Genomic DNA, 16,957 nt, shown 5'->3' with positions numbered 1-16,957 from the left:
TTTTATTTGTATTTGTATTGATAAAGTGGCATCATAGAGGTTCTATTTATAGGTAAATTATAAAGCCATACCTTTGCCAAGGAAACACACAAGGCATGTAAGGTTCTTTGTTTTGAAAATTGATAGTACTTGTGAAAGTGATGGTACTAAAAAAGTAAACAGATCTTAAAATGACATATTTGAGCAGAATTCAGATTAATTTTTAGTATCTCACGCAGCCCAAAACTGAGATTGAAATACTTACCAGAAATTTCCAATAAAAAAACTCAATTACTATTTACATACATCACTGACCTTGGAAGAATCAAGCTTAGGAAATTTTTTTGAAATGAAAAAAGTCGTGTGATGGCTTTGAACCTAACAATTCAAATACCTAGTTCAGGGAACGCATGGGCTAGTGATTAAAAAATGGTCATTTGAATTGATATTGGATGTTAAGGTTTATGGGTTATTCCTTAAAGCACTTAAATTCTTCAATAATAGGTATATGTATCTTTCATTTCTAGTTTCTACACACGTGTATTCAAGACTTCAATATAGACTATTATAGGATAGGACTATAGTCTATATTAAATTTTAAACAGATGACCGTCTATGATCAATATGGTACATAATCCAAATTGTTAAGAAAAAAATGCAATTAATCTTTTTTTTGTTTGAAAAAAAATTAGTTGAGTTGGACTCCGGGATTCACCAGAGTCAGGACATACCTCAAGACTCAACGAACGCTAACAGATACTTATCACTCACAAAAAAAGTTATCACGCTAGAGCTAAATTTGAACTCACGCTCTTACGGGATATAAGTCAACTCCTAGATAACTGAGTCAATCTTCATTATGCATTCAATCTCTAGACAATCAATTAAACTAAAATGCAAGCCAAGGCGGTGAAGAGACGCAAGATGGTGACAATCCAAGGTATCCGCGAGAGAGGAAAAGAGTGGCTTGAAAATACTAGTTAAATTCATTTAGTTCATGCAAGTAACCTCATTGACTTAATAGCAAAAAGCCATCAGCATTCAGTACAGGTGTGCTGCATGCAATGGATTTGTGACAAATCACTGCCTTTAGTGGTGTGCTAATAGTAATTTCTAACAGGGAAAGTGTAAATCAATCGAAATTAACATATTCCTATATTGAGGGAACTCATACATTCAAGAAGTCAAATAATTTCTAAATTGGTGTTTGTTTGACCTTAAAAAAATGTGCAATTTTATTAGCCAATTTTATTTTTTTGAGGAATTTAATCATTCTATTGCTGTTCTATTTAAATTTGATAATGTGTTCCATTATGTGCTACCAAAAGGTATTACCATTGACTATTTTTTTGGTCAAATAACCTCGACCTCTGCATATATATAATTGTCCATGCAGCTATCAACTGAGTTGTATTTCTATTGCACTCGTTATTCAAGGTTAAAGTCGAAGGAGTTGTAAAATTAAATGTATTTTTCTTACTCTCATTGTCAATGAAATCTTTTGTATAGATTTAGACGGTGGAGCAATTTCGTAATGAAGATTAATTGATACAAATCAACTCCTCAAAAGATGTGGCGATTTCATGCTGTTGACGTGCATGTACACCTTATATAAGAGTCAAATATTTTGGGTTCAGTACCAAATATACTCGAACTGAAAAGAGCCACGTAATATAAAGAAGGAAAGTTAAGTGCATTTAAGAAAACAGTATGAAATAGAGACATTCGAATTTTAAGAAAAGAAACTGTGGCAATGGTCTTTTTAGTTAATCCCGGTCATGTCATAGTTGGCCACTTTCATAAGCAAGAAAGGCATAGAAAGGTTTACAAAAGAGTTACTTTCACTAACTATCAATTCAAAAAGAAACTTTACTACCTTATACTATTGCAAAATAGTATATGGTAGGCAATTTGCAACATTCACCACTATCCCAATCATAAACTTTTTGATACTTTATGAAAAATTTACTCTCATTATAATCACAATTCATTAATTTCAATTCTTTATGCTGGCAAAGAGGGCTATTTAATTTCCTTCATAATTTATGACAACCACCACTTTAGAGATAGTGTGGTTACATTAGCTTTCTTTTGATAGGAGTGTCCGACTTTCTAAACTCACTCATATGTATTGCGATAACAAGAACGCTATTTAAATTTCTAATAATTTGATTTTTTTATGAATGTACCAATCATATTAAGATTGATTATCACATCACACATTGTGTTAGGAAGCAAAAGCTATCACTAACAAACTATGATAAAACTAGGGTTCTAAGCTAAAAGATATAGAAGAATAAAAACTAAATAAGATAAAATAAAATAACTTTTCATTCATTTTCATTGATTTGGATAGTGTGTCAAATACACTATATATAGGACTGATAATGCATAATAACCCTAATGGGCCTAAAAACTAAAGACCTAATTTAAAAGCCAAACTAACAACAACTCAAAGGAAAGACAAACTAACATAATTTTACTTATAAACTAAATATCTAAATTATTCATTTGAGCCTAATTGCATTCTCTATCACATTTATTCATAAAAGCACGTTTAAGTAAACGTTTCCCTTTCTTGATTGACAAGTTTTTGATGCTCTCTAGTAATGCATTGTGAGTTTGTGGGGGTGTGAGATAATATATTACTTCCCATGACCTTGCTTAGGCAAATGAAATTTCGTTAGAGGATGTTATAATAAGAAACAAAGAAGATTTTTCACATGTTGCAAAAATAGATATAATTGTGGGGTTATGAGGTCAAATTCTCCCACATCTAACCCACTGATAGATCTCAGACATCACTGTTTGGTCGTTGGTGCTTGGTACCTGCCCATAGAGTGGGTCATGAGAATAATATCCTAACTCTAGTAACGAATTGACAAAAAAAAAAAATATATAGAAAAAGAAACACTGCATTGTCAACATTCATTCTTTGCATCACATGTTGGCGGCCACTTTGGAATTTTCCAAATTCATTTTGGAGCTTGTTCTCCTAACTCCGTACTACCTTTTTATTTAAATTTGCTTTAGAGGATAAGCCATATATATATATATATATATATATATATATATATATATATATATATATATATAGTAAATGAGAAATGGTATTTGAACAACTATTCACATTTAGTTTTTACTTTCTTTATCTATTGTTTGGGTTTTAGTGTTAATACCCTTATTTCTTTGTATATTTAAGTTGTCCACAAGTATTCTAAAAAAATGGTTGTTCAAATAACATTTTTCATAGGAAATAAAAGGGCTGGATCCGTTTGTGCATTTTTGTAATATAATTTATATAAAAAAAATCAGCTTTTTTCCTTCTTTTCTTTTTGAGAGGAAAAATCGGCTTATTTGTAATTTGCTAGTTACATTATAATTTTTTGCCACACATATTATTGTAGTACTAGTAGCACTGTATAGATCAATTCAGCTAATTATAAGTCCACATGGAATCAAAGTGTTGGAAATTTAGGTCTTAATTCATGAAACATGTTCAATACAAAATAAAAGTACAACGGAAGCAAATTAATCATTGAACATGATCGGATCGACAACATGTTTGATTTATCAAGGATAAGGATATTAAGAATTAGGGTATTAGGAATACTTGGATAAAGCTTTCATGGCAATCCTCTCAACAACAACGATAAAGAAAGAGAGGAGATAATGATCTACAAACAACGTTAGCGGCGGCTGATTTGGTTCTTCCTCAACCGGTACCTTTATGCCTCAAGTTCTCTTCAGATGGGGAGAAGAGAGAGTTTTGCCGTGTACGGTATATTGGGGACCATAGCCTCTTTTATATTGGATGACCATTAGGGTTTCCCATTATTCCGTTAATGGGCCATCCAGACATCCACTCATATTGAGTCCATATCCATTAATTAATTAATTAATATTCTAAATAGAAATCTAATAGCCTTATTACTTAATTTGATCACTAATCAACTAAGGCTCACAATTGATAAATAGCTAATATAATTATTATTACGATATTTGCCCACATAATGATATTGGAATATAATAAAATATTCCAACAATCTCCGACTTGGGCTACATATATTAATAATTATATCAGAATTCTTTAGGCGCGCATCCGAATGCTATTCATCTTTAGATTTCAACTTAACAATCTGGTCCACCTCATACATTAATAATGGGACCACCGCGGCTGTCGTCACTGACGTATAGCGTGACGGAACCCCGACGACCACCATATCAATGCACTTGATGACATAGATTGATATGGATGAGTGGCATGGAAATTTCATGCAATGTGATCTCTAAATCATGTCTATTTCCAACTGATCCAACTGAAAACTTTAGTGAGATCAAAATGAAGTTTGCAAATTCAATATTTGCACAAAATGACACAGAAATGGTTATAACAAAAATAACCTCATAAACTTTATTTCTGCAGATAATCATAACATAAAGTTTGTATCGATACCAAAACAAAAGTATAGAACATTAAATAAAAGAAACTCCCATTAAACCAAGACATCCTTAATGACAACAACAATATGAAAGACCTTATGTGTCAAGTCTTAGATTAGTGGATCAGCCAGCATAAAATTTGTCTCTACATGTTCTATCATTTAACAACAATAATCTATAAGGTAACGAATTTTTAGAAATTTGTTGTTAAACAACTATACGACTAAATTATGTCACTATATAACTTGAGCGTTCTTTCAATACCTTTAACAATATGCAACCAAGTGATATAAAAACTTACAGTCATTTCTTGAGTTAGGATGTGTATTATCTACTTACATCCAAAAGCCAGAGTCTGACACATAAATGATCTCCAAATTGTCAGATATCTTATGTGAGCATAAGCTCTCCCGTTCTCTTTAATAATCCTTATGGTTGTTTTTTCAACAATTCAAACTTTGAATTGCTCAAATATCTGCCAAACAATCTTATTATATACGCTATTTCCAAATGCGTATAATAAAATCATACATAAAACTCCTACAGGCAAAGTGTAGGAAAATACTTAAATTTCTGAATTCTTAAATTTTCTAATATGGACAATATTTGAGACTGAAAAGTCTCTCTCGGTGATTGAGGTCATCCAAAAAATTATGTCATTTCATTTTCAACTTTATTGATATAACTCTTTTGCGATGTCCGAATAATACCTTGAGAAAAATCTCTAAGTATTGAAATGCCTAATACAAAAGAGGTGTCCCCAGGATCTTTCATCACTAACTTTCATTAGAGATTTCCTTGGTTTCACATAACAAACATATATCATCGTTGACTAAATAAAATAAAATTGACATATTAAACTATGAATATAAACTTACTCCCACTAAATTTGCTAAATCAACAATTCTCCATAATATTATCTCAAAACCAAATGAGATAATTGCTTTATGAGAATATGTAGTAACAATAAAGAGACAAATTTCTTAACTCATAAGTGGATTTCATGACTTTGCAATACATCTACTTTGTATCTATTGACACAAAAGTTTTCTTAAGTTGCACCATATTGTATCATTAATGTCACCATTGAGAAACAATGTATCGACATCCATCTTATGTAGCTTCAAAACTATAACAAGCAAACTAGTGTCATGACTGTCCTAATAGAGTCTTTCAATTACACTAAATATAATTTATCTTTCCAGTCAATTCCTAATTAATGACACTAGAATCCCTAGTTCTTGAGGGTGTTGAGTTTGATCTATATGAATTAATTTCTTAACTTGATTGAGAGAAAAAACAATAATGTTCTCATGAGGATCCAAATATACTATAATAATAGTAACTATATGAATTAGTTTAGAACCATATCTCTCCCCCAAACTCAATATCCTTAAGAAAGCTTAACAATTTATGTCTCAAAAAATTTCCTAATATGTGGGAGAAATTAAAACAAAAATTAATTCAAATAATGATTCACCAAACTGTCTTTTAAATACAAAAATATGCTAGTAACGACAATCTAAAATTGGTTTAAAAATGAATAAAGAATCTTTCTTTCGACTTTGTCCATTCTAAATTGATATATCTTTCAATACCATTGGACATAAGTCAGTCAAGACTACCTTTCTTTATTTGCCCTTATCTTTTGAAGTATTTTTCCGAATGAACACTATTTAATTTTCTCTTGCTTCATCTTTTCTTTATTTGCACACTTTATGAATTGATCTTTCAAAAGATCATTTCTAACTATAACAGTTATAAACTTAATTGTGCAAATAGAATACTAAATGCTGAATTTTCGAACAAGTTGCTTGATAGTCGAAATTATAGTGTCTCAGCAAGATTAAATATCTACATAATGTGCTCATAATATTTTCTTTGCCTAATAATCTTAATAGAATACTCACTCTCCAATGAGAGCTTGTTTTTCTCTGTATTGCTTCAAAAGCACCTTAGTTTAAGCAAAGGAAATATGACAAAAAAATTTGTCATCTTAAACAACATCTCTAATATATATGATATTTTAGCTTTATGATCACACGTGACCTATGGAATTTGGTGTATACTCACTTGTCAAACTTGATTCTCACATTAGGTACTGAATTTGTGAGAGAATGTGAGTTTCACCATCCTTATCTAAGGTCTTGATCCAAGAACAATATCAATGTTCTTCTTTAAATCCTAAATTAGAATTTTAAGAGTTAAAGAATTTAACTCAAATTAGCAGATACATAAACTATACTAGTTTAGAGAGAACAAGAGTAGCAAAAGCACTCACTAAAATACCTAGTGCATCATCAATATCAAGTCTTTAAACAATAATATCAATTACTAGTGGTATTCTATAACGATGATCAAACAATGACAATTTACTATGACAAAATAAATTCTTATAATTGTCGTGTGTTACCATCACAAGTGTAGATGTAAACTCTTAAATACTTGAATGAGTTTGCATTCACACAACATTAGTAGACATGTCAAAATTAATTAATTGTATGACATGCACAATTGATCTTTATTTGTAAATTAAAAGACAAAAACAAGATACCAAGCGCACCATTAAAACACAATCTTTTAATTGCTAAGAATTAATTGCAAGCTGTACTCTCAATGCAATGATCAAATATTGGTAATAAGTCCTGTCAGATAAAGGGTGCCTTTTGACATCCTCATTACCCACATGGAAAAACTTAAAAGTCTTGTCAGATAATGGGTGTCTTTTGACATCCTCATTACCCACATGAAAAATTTAAGAATTACCACATATTTATCATCACAAGTTGTAAATTAAAAGACCAAAAAACAAGATACCAAAGCACCATTAAAACACAATCTTTTGACTGCTAAGAATTAACTGCAAACGGTAATCTCAATGCAATGATCAAATATGGTAATAAGTCCTGTCAGATAATGGGTGCCTTTTGACATCCTCATTATCCAGATGGATAAAACTTAAGAAGTCCGGTCAGATAATGGGTGTCTTTTGACATCCTCATTATCTACATGGAAAAACTTAATAATTACCGCATATTTACCATCGCAGGTATGTAATTATCCGGCCAAACTGCGCCTTCCTTTTGGCTGACTAAAACAGCTCGCATGAACAATTACATACTACATCTTTTGTAATTCTAACTGAATCAAATCTACGCAACAGAGGTTACTTTTGCAACTTGTTGTTTCAACCAACTCAACCAAAATTACTAGACACTTCAATAAATGAATTTAAGTGGGAATGGTCTTAATTTTACAAGCCAAATGGGAAATGTCTTAAATTTACAAGGCACTACCGACTTAATGTAGGCCGAATTAGATCATTCTGTCGCTAAATAACCATAAGGCCACTCAGCAACTCTTAAGTGTGAAGACAAATTCAGGAATTTGAAAGAAGATGAAAGTCACAAATTACACCAATGTGTGTATTACAATACTTAAGTGTGAAGACAAACTCACGAATTTGAAAGAAGATGCAAGTCACAAATCACACCAATGTGTGTATGACAATACATTTACATATATTGCATAAAAACAACAACAAACATAGCATGAAATATATTCAAAATGCATGATAAGACAAAATATTATTGTAGTAAACTTAATAACAATAAACTTAAGGATAACACAATCATGCTATAAACCAAATATTCAATTTCAAATAAAAAAAAAAAAATTGAATGTACCAAAATGTATTCATGCCTCAATTGATTCACATGTATAAACTGAATGATTCTTTAAACAAAATAAAACATAACTCTAGCACAAATGTTTTCCTAAATAAAGGAAACAAACTTTATATGTCTATAAATAAACAAACAAAACTAGAATTATTATTTCCCAAACTTTAAGGAATCAAATTCTTACTTTCTGTACAAAAAATTTATTCATAATATTTTAAGATTCATTATTAAAAGGCAACATATATATCACAAATATATTTTAACTTTTTATTTGCCTACTTCTCAAAATAAACATTATGTACAAAATCTTTATGAATCAAAACTAATTTCAAATAGAAATTAAGCTACAAGATATGATAACAATGTTTGAAAATTATTTTTACCAAAAGATTTAATCGCCAAAATCAAAATAAAATCCAAATCTTTATCACTTCCATATTCAAATCCTTATTTAGTACGCGTTCATGAAGTGTGAGAATAAGAAAATGACATTAATGGAAAATAACCATATCTTGATTTCAAAGTGAAATACACAAATAGCCGATCCACAATTTATGCAATTAGCGGTGACTGAATTTGCTTTATAATTAAACTGGAATAAGCAAATATATATAAAAGAATTGTCTCTGTTATTTGATCGGAAATTTGATATTTTACATATGTATAATCAAAAGTGCCGCATACAATACATGAATAATTCTTAAATATATATAAGAACTTTTATATGCTTAAGATCATGTCTAAAATGGTTTCATCAATTAAAACAAATTTGTTTCAACTGCAAGCGTATGTTTCTAAACAAATTTTCAAACAAAAAAATTCAAACCAATTGAAACCATTAACTTAAAGCTCCGATTGAAATGGCATAGACACTGGACAAGATTTTGACAAAAAATTCACGCCAATATGGATATAAGGGCATCGACCAAACATTATGCCAATAACATAGAAAGCGTAAAACAAAGTCATGAAACAATTTGATCAAACAATCACCGTGACATATAATTGCATCTGGATCCATGATTCCAAACGCATGGAAGGAATATATACAGAAAGAAAGAAAAAACAATCAATCATGGATCGTAACTATGCTCTATAACCGAATCAAGCAAAGCTCTAAATTAAAACATAAGGTTTCATGAAAATATTAAAAAATATTAAGGAGTATCAGAAAACCAAGATTTCACACGGGCTTATAGCATCACGGGTTTAAACCTCATGATAGCTACGATATATATAAAATTATCGATTAATAAAACAACAATCATCGAAAAATATATCAGCCAAAACAATTAAAACCTTTAACCAATTCGGATGATGGATGTATATATCGACGGAATAAACGTGAATCATGAAAAAAATCTCAATAGATCAAACATGAAGACCGCTCTGATACCACTTGTTGGAAATTTAGGTCTTAATTCATGAAACATGTTCAATACAAAATAAAAGTACAACGGAAGCAAATTAATCATTGAACATGATCGGATCGACAACATGTTTGATTTATCAAGGATAAGGATATTAAGAATTAGGGTATTAGGAATACCTGGATAAAGCTTTCATGGCAATCCTCTCAACAACAACGATAAAGAAAGAGAGGAGATAATGATCTACAAACAACAACGTTAGCGGCGGCTGATTTGGTTCTTCCTCAACCGGTACCTTTATACCTCAAGTTCTCTTCAGATGGGGAGAAGAGAGAGTTTTGCCGTGTACGGTATATTGGGGACCATAGCCTCTTTTATATTGGATGACCATTAGGGTTTCCCATTATTCCGTTAATGGGCCATCCAGACATCCACTCATATTGAGTCCATATCCATTAATTAATTAATTAATATTATAAATAGAAATCTAATAGCCTTATTACTTAATTTGATCACTAATCAACTAAGGCTCACAATTGATAAATAGCTAATATAATTATTATTACGATATTTGCCCACATAATGATATTGGAATATAATAAAATATTCCAACACAAAGCACTAGCAATTTATAACATGACAAATAGAAAATCAGCTAATTATTTCCAACACAAAGCACTAGCAATTTATAACATGACAAATAGAAAATCAGCTAATTATCTCTGTTATAGCATTAGCAAGAAAGAAGATAATCTACAAGGGTAACAAATTTAACTGTATAGATCATATCAAAGCCATGTTACAATGTGTATCCTTTTCACTATGATCTTCAACTAGCAACAGGCAGTGGCGTAGCCAGGAACCTGAGTCAGGGGTTCAACTTTTGAATTTTAATTAAAAATTATAATAATATAAATAATTTTTTTTTGAACAAGCTATAAATTAAAAAATTACATTGTATTCAATTTATGTGGTACTCAAAAAATTACATATATAGTCTACTATTATCCTCTACACAATTTTATAATATCGTTGAATAACCGACTAATTATCAATATTGTCAACTACGTCTCTCTAAATATAAATTAAGAGAGAATCGTTCATCCATTTATCCTTTATTTGACTCGGTGGCAAAGCTTTTCTTCTATTTCACACCACAACCTAGTCCGACTCCCACACAAGTAAATTTATGTGGAATGTTTTGATTTTGAATTTAAATTGTTAAACCTATGATTTAGTTTAAGGAATTAGTTATGAATTAATTAATATAAGAAATTAGGAAAATGCTACACTATTTAATTAATTCATATTTTACTGTATAATACTAGTTCTCATTTGACTAATTAATATTACAATACTAGCCGTTCTTTTCTTTTTTGTTACAATAATACCAGCCATTCACCAAAACAAATGTGCTATCAAGATGATAATATTACAATTACATTACAATACTAGACATTCACTAAACTAATTAATAATGTGCCACATGATATTATAATATAATTAATAATGTGCCACATGATATTATAATACTTGCTATCAAAGGACACGTGCTAGCTGCTGCAATTGTCAGTTACAAGCTTTGTCTCATTTCACCATACTTAAACAACACAGCCAGGAAAAGAGTCAGAGTTAGTGCAATTGTGATGCAGCTGGTGCAAGTGTGGTGCAATGTTTATATTTGAGGGGATTCAAGATGAGAAAAACATGATAATTTGAATGTAAAATTAAGAATTGAGGGGGTTCACTTGAACCCCCTGAGCTCTATGTAGCTCCGCCAGTGGCAACAGGTTTAGGGATATTATTATATCACTGATTCGTAGTAGTAGTCCAGTCCAAGTACTATATTAATTAATTTCACATGGATTAATAATAATCAACTGTCATGAGTCATAACAATAATACAAGTATTTATGAGTGTTTTGCAAATAAAAGTAAAAAGAATTGGAACTTTATGAATGATTATTGTTGGTTATGTACTTGTGCCCTTCACCTGGACTATAGGACCAGAATGCTTAATCACTCCAATAACTTGAACTGTGTTGAATTTTTGGCCTTCAATATTATGAATCTTAATGTGCCCAACACCACCAGAACTTGGACCAGAATCCTTCATCCCTTCAAGATTTTGAAGCTTATTAAGCCTGTGTCCGATCCCAGGAGATGGACCAGCTCCTTTCAATGTCCTGAAGACTCCATTTACCTCTCCAATTTCACCTTCTTTGCCTTGTAATGGACTAAGCAATGGCCTTGCTTCTGATACAAGCAAGGAAACAAGAAGAATAAGAGTGAGGAATGTGACAAAAGATTTGAGTCTTATATCCATTTTGAATGAAAATCAATGCTAAATTATTATTTAGTGATCACACTCAAAAGGATGTTTTTAATTTTGAATTGTAATACTGAAAAGGCATCATGGATGTCCTATTTATAGGTAAAATAAGAGCATTCTAAACTTTAAAACGATGTGACACTATAGAAATATTAAGGTCCCCCTAAAATATACCTTTGCTAAAAAAACACACAAGGCAGGTTCTTTGATTTGAAAAATGATACTTATGAAAGTGATGTTACTAATAAAGAGACATGGACTACTTAAAATTGACATATTTGAGCAGAATTCAGATTAATTTATGATGTCTCACGCAGCCTGAAGCTGAGGTTGAAATTCCTACCAAAAAATTTCAATATTAAGAACTCAATTACTATTTACATACATCTTTGACCATGGAAGAATCAAGTTTAGGAATTTTTTTCAACGAATAAAAGTCATGAGATGGCTTTGAATCTAACAATTAAAATGTCTGATTCAGGGTCCTTAGATAGTGATTAAAACACTGGACAATTAAAATAAATTTTGTCAGTGTTTATTGATTCCTTAAAGAAGTTTTTTTTTTAATGTGTATTTGTATGATTTATCTATTACTTTTAGCTTTTACAAACGTGTATTCAAGAGTTTTTTTTATGGTGTGAACTCCTCGCTTCTCAAAGAAAGGTACTCTGGTAATCCTAGAGTTTGATCGGAAGATACATAAAGGCTGTTAGGAATTGTTCACTTAAGAATTACTCAGGCCGGGGCGTCTATTCAAGAGTTTAATGTATACCGAAGGATTGGGTATAGTCTATATTTTATTTTAAACAGACAACTACATGTAAAACATATTGGTACATATTCCAAACTATTATATGAAAAAAAATGCAAATAATCTTTGTATTTTTTTTACACGATTAATCTTTTTTTATACATATAGACAGGCAATTAAACTAGCTAGCTAGTAAAATACAATCCACTCGAGTTACTCATGTTAGAGAATGTTAAAAACACTTTTTTCTTTAAACATTTACTATAACATTTACCTTTTTATTGAGTAAAATTCAGTGATTTCCATCACATTATGTGGGACTTATTTCTAAAGTGGGAGATTTATTGATTTCATCTAATAAGAGTGGAGTGTTGAAAAAAGAATAATACTCTTAGTATTATTATTGTTTAAAAATTTGGAAGCCTAGGTTGTGAGGACGCAAGACAGTAACAATCAATAGCAAAAAGCCACCAATATAAGCGTGATAAATGCAATGGATTCGTAATAGTTCTGCCTTTAGTGGTGTGTGTGCTAATTGTAATTTCTAACTAGGAAAATGGAAGTCAATGCAAAATTCGCATATTCCTTTATTATTTACTACTGCTTTGATGAGGGAACTCGTACATGGCTACATGTTAGAAGTCAAATCCTTTCTATATTGGTGTTTGTTTTTTCCATACAAAAATATAGTTATATTTGTCCATTCTTAACAATACACCACATAAGGATTAATTGGTTCCAGTCCAGAGAAAAATTAACGTCTCTATATATATATATATATATATATGAGGGTGTTTCAAGTGAGAGGAGCTTTATTGTGAGAGATGAGAGGGTTAAATCCTAACCATTTGATTAATCTCAATGGTTGTGATAAATTTTGAAAACCTTTGGTCTCTCCTCACAGTATCATTCGTCCCTGACTCCCTGGCTTCCTCCCTTGCTTCCAGTTCTCTCCTTCCTTTGCATCACAACTCCTTACAATATCTACAAATTCTTGCAAATCTAACTCTCTTGCAAATCTAACTCTCCTTCATATTTCCACAAATTGGGTTTTCTTTCCACCGCAACTACCATCCAAAAGTCATTGACGGTGGGTGCAAACAAAGAAACACCAAATCTAAGCAAATCAAAATAAGAGGAGCATTAGGAAGAAGAGATTTTTAATCTCTCTATGGATCGATTCTTCTTCCCCAATCCTTCACAATTATTTTAATTTTATTTTTGATGAAGTCACAATTATTTTTAAACAAAGCAAACTTAAAGAACAATATGCTTCTGGTTGTTTCTTCGATGTTGGGGTTGTGTAAATCACAATTATCGTCTCCTTTAATTTGCTGAAGAAACTAGTTGTTGGTTCACACTTGTTGATCGATACAAAATTAGAATTTTAATTTGGGGGTTTTTATTATTTTTTCAAGAACAGAGAATCACTAAGAGAATTTAAGGATTAAATGATAAACTCACACTATTTCTTAATAATAATTTTTGGATGATGATGGTCTTTGAAGCAAGAACAGAAAGGAAGAATGAGGTTTACGTTGATAGAAGAACAAAGCGAGAAAAGTCAAGAAGTAGAGAGAATGATTGTTAGGTTGCGGTTATTAAATTTAATGATCACATTAAAGATTAATCTAATGGTTAGCATTTACTCCTCTCATCTCTCATATTAAGAAGTGCTCTCATTTGATATGTCCTCTATATATATATATATATATTGTTAAACTTTCATCACATATCATGAAATATAATTTACACATCATGAACAATAAACTTTGATCATAGTTGCATGAATTAGGACACCATTAAAATTAAATAAGAGGGATTAGAACTTACCTCTTGAAGTCATTGATTGTCAACGTGTATGTATGCTCTTTGACGATCTTGAATTCCAATTATATTGGATAGGATCTTCCTCTCCTTTTTTCTCAAACTTTGATGGGTAAGTATGTAATAACATGGATAATATTTTGCATATGCCCCAATACATATTTATAGAGAAAGTGGAGGGGACCTACCCTTTCATGTAAAGTTACAATGGTTCTACCAATTCTTTCCTGAAGAGTCACAAGGTATCAAACCATACCCTTTAATTTCATAAAGAGTTGAATGGTTCCACCCATCATGGATTCATTCAACTATAGGTTACATTATTCAAGTACACCTATCATGTGATGTCTAATATCTATTGATCACAATATAGATATTCCAAGACCAATCAAGATACTATTCAACCAATGTTTAATTTTATAAATCAATGGAAGACCAAAAATTTCTAACATATATATATGAGATTTGCTAGAACACACCCACTAGTTTTTATGTGGGAGTGTTTTAGCAAGCTAGACCTTAAGGTGTATTTAACTACTTTTTAGTTATAACTTGCTAAAACACACCTTTTAAAAAATAAGTGGGTGTATCCTAACAAATGTCTATAGGAGTTGCTAACATACACCCACTTATTTTTTAGAAGGTGTGTTTTAGCAACATTCACCTTAAGGTGTATTTAACAACTTTTTAGTTATATTTTTGCTAAAACACACCTTAATAAAATCTAGTGGGTGTATCCTAGCAAACTCATATATATATATATATATATATATATATATATATATATATATATATATATATATATATATATATATATATATATATATATAGGGTTATGTTACAAGACACCTTCATAAAAAGTAGTGTGGTGTCTTTTATCAAGTCACACCTCAAGGTGTGATTTTCACTTTTTTAGTTATAACTTTGATAAAAGACACCTTCATAAAAAGTAGTTGGTGTCTTTTAACAAATGCTCATAGAGTAACTTGATAAAAGACACCTTCACAAAAGGTGTCTTCTATCATAACCCATATATATATATATATGATAATGTGTTCCGTTATATTTAAATTTAAGTGTCACAAAGAAGTATTAATATTAACTGATTAGAGATCCTTAAAGTCAAAGGAATCGTAAAATTAAGTATGTTTTTCTTACTCTCATTGTCAATCAAATTTTTTGTATAGATTTAGACGGTGGAGCAATTTCGTGATGAAGAGTTAAAATAGTCAAATTTTGGATTTGGCACCAAATATATACTCCAACTGAAAAGAGCTCACGCGATCAAACACGGAATGTTAAGAGCAAATAATAAAGGGAGTTTCTACTGTACACCCTTAAATTAAGGTGTACTGGTACACCTGTTTCATAAGTCAATAAGTTAATGATCATTTTTATGTAATAAAGAGTTATTTGTCGACTTTTATATTTTAGAAAATATTGTTTCATAAGAAAAAACATCATTTCATTGTTTATAAGAATTATACTAATTTTTTTACATTTTATCGAAAAGAAATTATCAATATTCACTATTATGAGTAATAAAATTTTTAAAAAGTTCCTTCAAAAAAAAATTTAAAAAGTTGAATTTTGCTTCGTCTGTTATAGCATTTTTTAAAATGCTTGGGCTATTCTTTAGTGACACATTCTTTTTAATTCAAACGTGTCACTATAAAATCATCATTTGTTAGAAAAATGAATCTTTGATCTGTATGATTTGTTTTCCCTATCGGATTCAATTTCTGCAGCATTAAAGCTCACTTCTCTTTTGATTTATTAGTGCTTTGACCAAATTCTTTATGACAAGTGAAATTTTGAATTCTTTTAGTAATTGAATATTGTCATCCAAGTGGGAGATTGTTGGATTAATTATTTAATTAATCAATTATGGATTGACAATAATAAATTATTATAAGTTAATCGTATAATATAAATTATGGTCTATTGTGTTAAACACTAATTAGTTGATGAATTTGAGTGATTGGGCTATTGTTACTAAATGGACCGTGATGGGTTGGACCATTTAGGTAAGCCCAATGAGAGGTCCCTGCCCTTAGCCGTTTAGCTATTTATTCGTCATCCCATCAGACGGTTAATTATGATGAATGCCATTGTGAAAACCTAGAGCTAGACGGAATGAGGGTAGTTATCCCTCTCATAGTTGTCGGAGTTGTCTACGTTTATCCTTCATCAACCTAATTCAAAGGTACACAATTTTTTGTTCCTTCTTTGTTACTGATGATATGCTATAATTTGTATCTAGTGATCTATGACTAAACACTAAAACTTTCATCATCGTCGACACTTTTGAGAAATAAAATATAATTATTATAGTTGTAAATGATAAAAAATAACTCATTAAATTATTAATTTAAATATGGGTATACCGATACACTCAAAATTTTTGAGTGTATCATAGAAAGTTGCCAATAATAAAACAGTAGAAAATAGATTCATTTGAATTTTAAGAAAATAAACTGTGGCAATCGTATTAGCAGTGAAGTTACACTATTTCAAAATAGTATATGGTAGGCCAATTTGCAACATTCACTATCCCAATCATAAACTTTTC

At 30.5% G+C, this 16,957-nt stretch overlaps 1 pseudogene; it reads right to left on the bottom strand.

Annotated features, from left to right (window-relative positions):
* Window positions 1-11,315: 11,315 nt before the first annotated feature.
* LOC146958886 (uncharacterized) lies at window positions 11,316-11,839 on the bottom strand (annotated as a pseudogene).
* Between the last annotated feature and the right edge of the window lie 5,118 nt (window positions 11,840-16,957).

Source organism: Medicago sativa, chromosome 1, assembly GCF_051527215.1.
Source record: "Medicago sativa cultivar Bolivia chromosome 1, Bolivia_mono, whole genome shotgun sequence".
Taxonomy (NCBI): Eukaryota; Viridiplantae; Streptophyta; class Magnoliopsida; order Fabales; family Fabaceae; genus Medicago; species Medicago sativa.
This window is presented reverse-complemented; position numbering and strand designations above follow the sequence as displayed.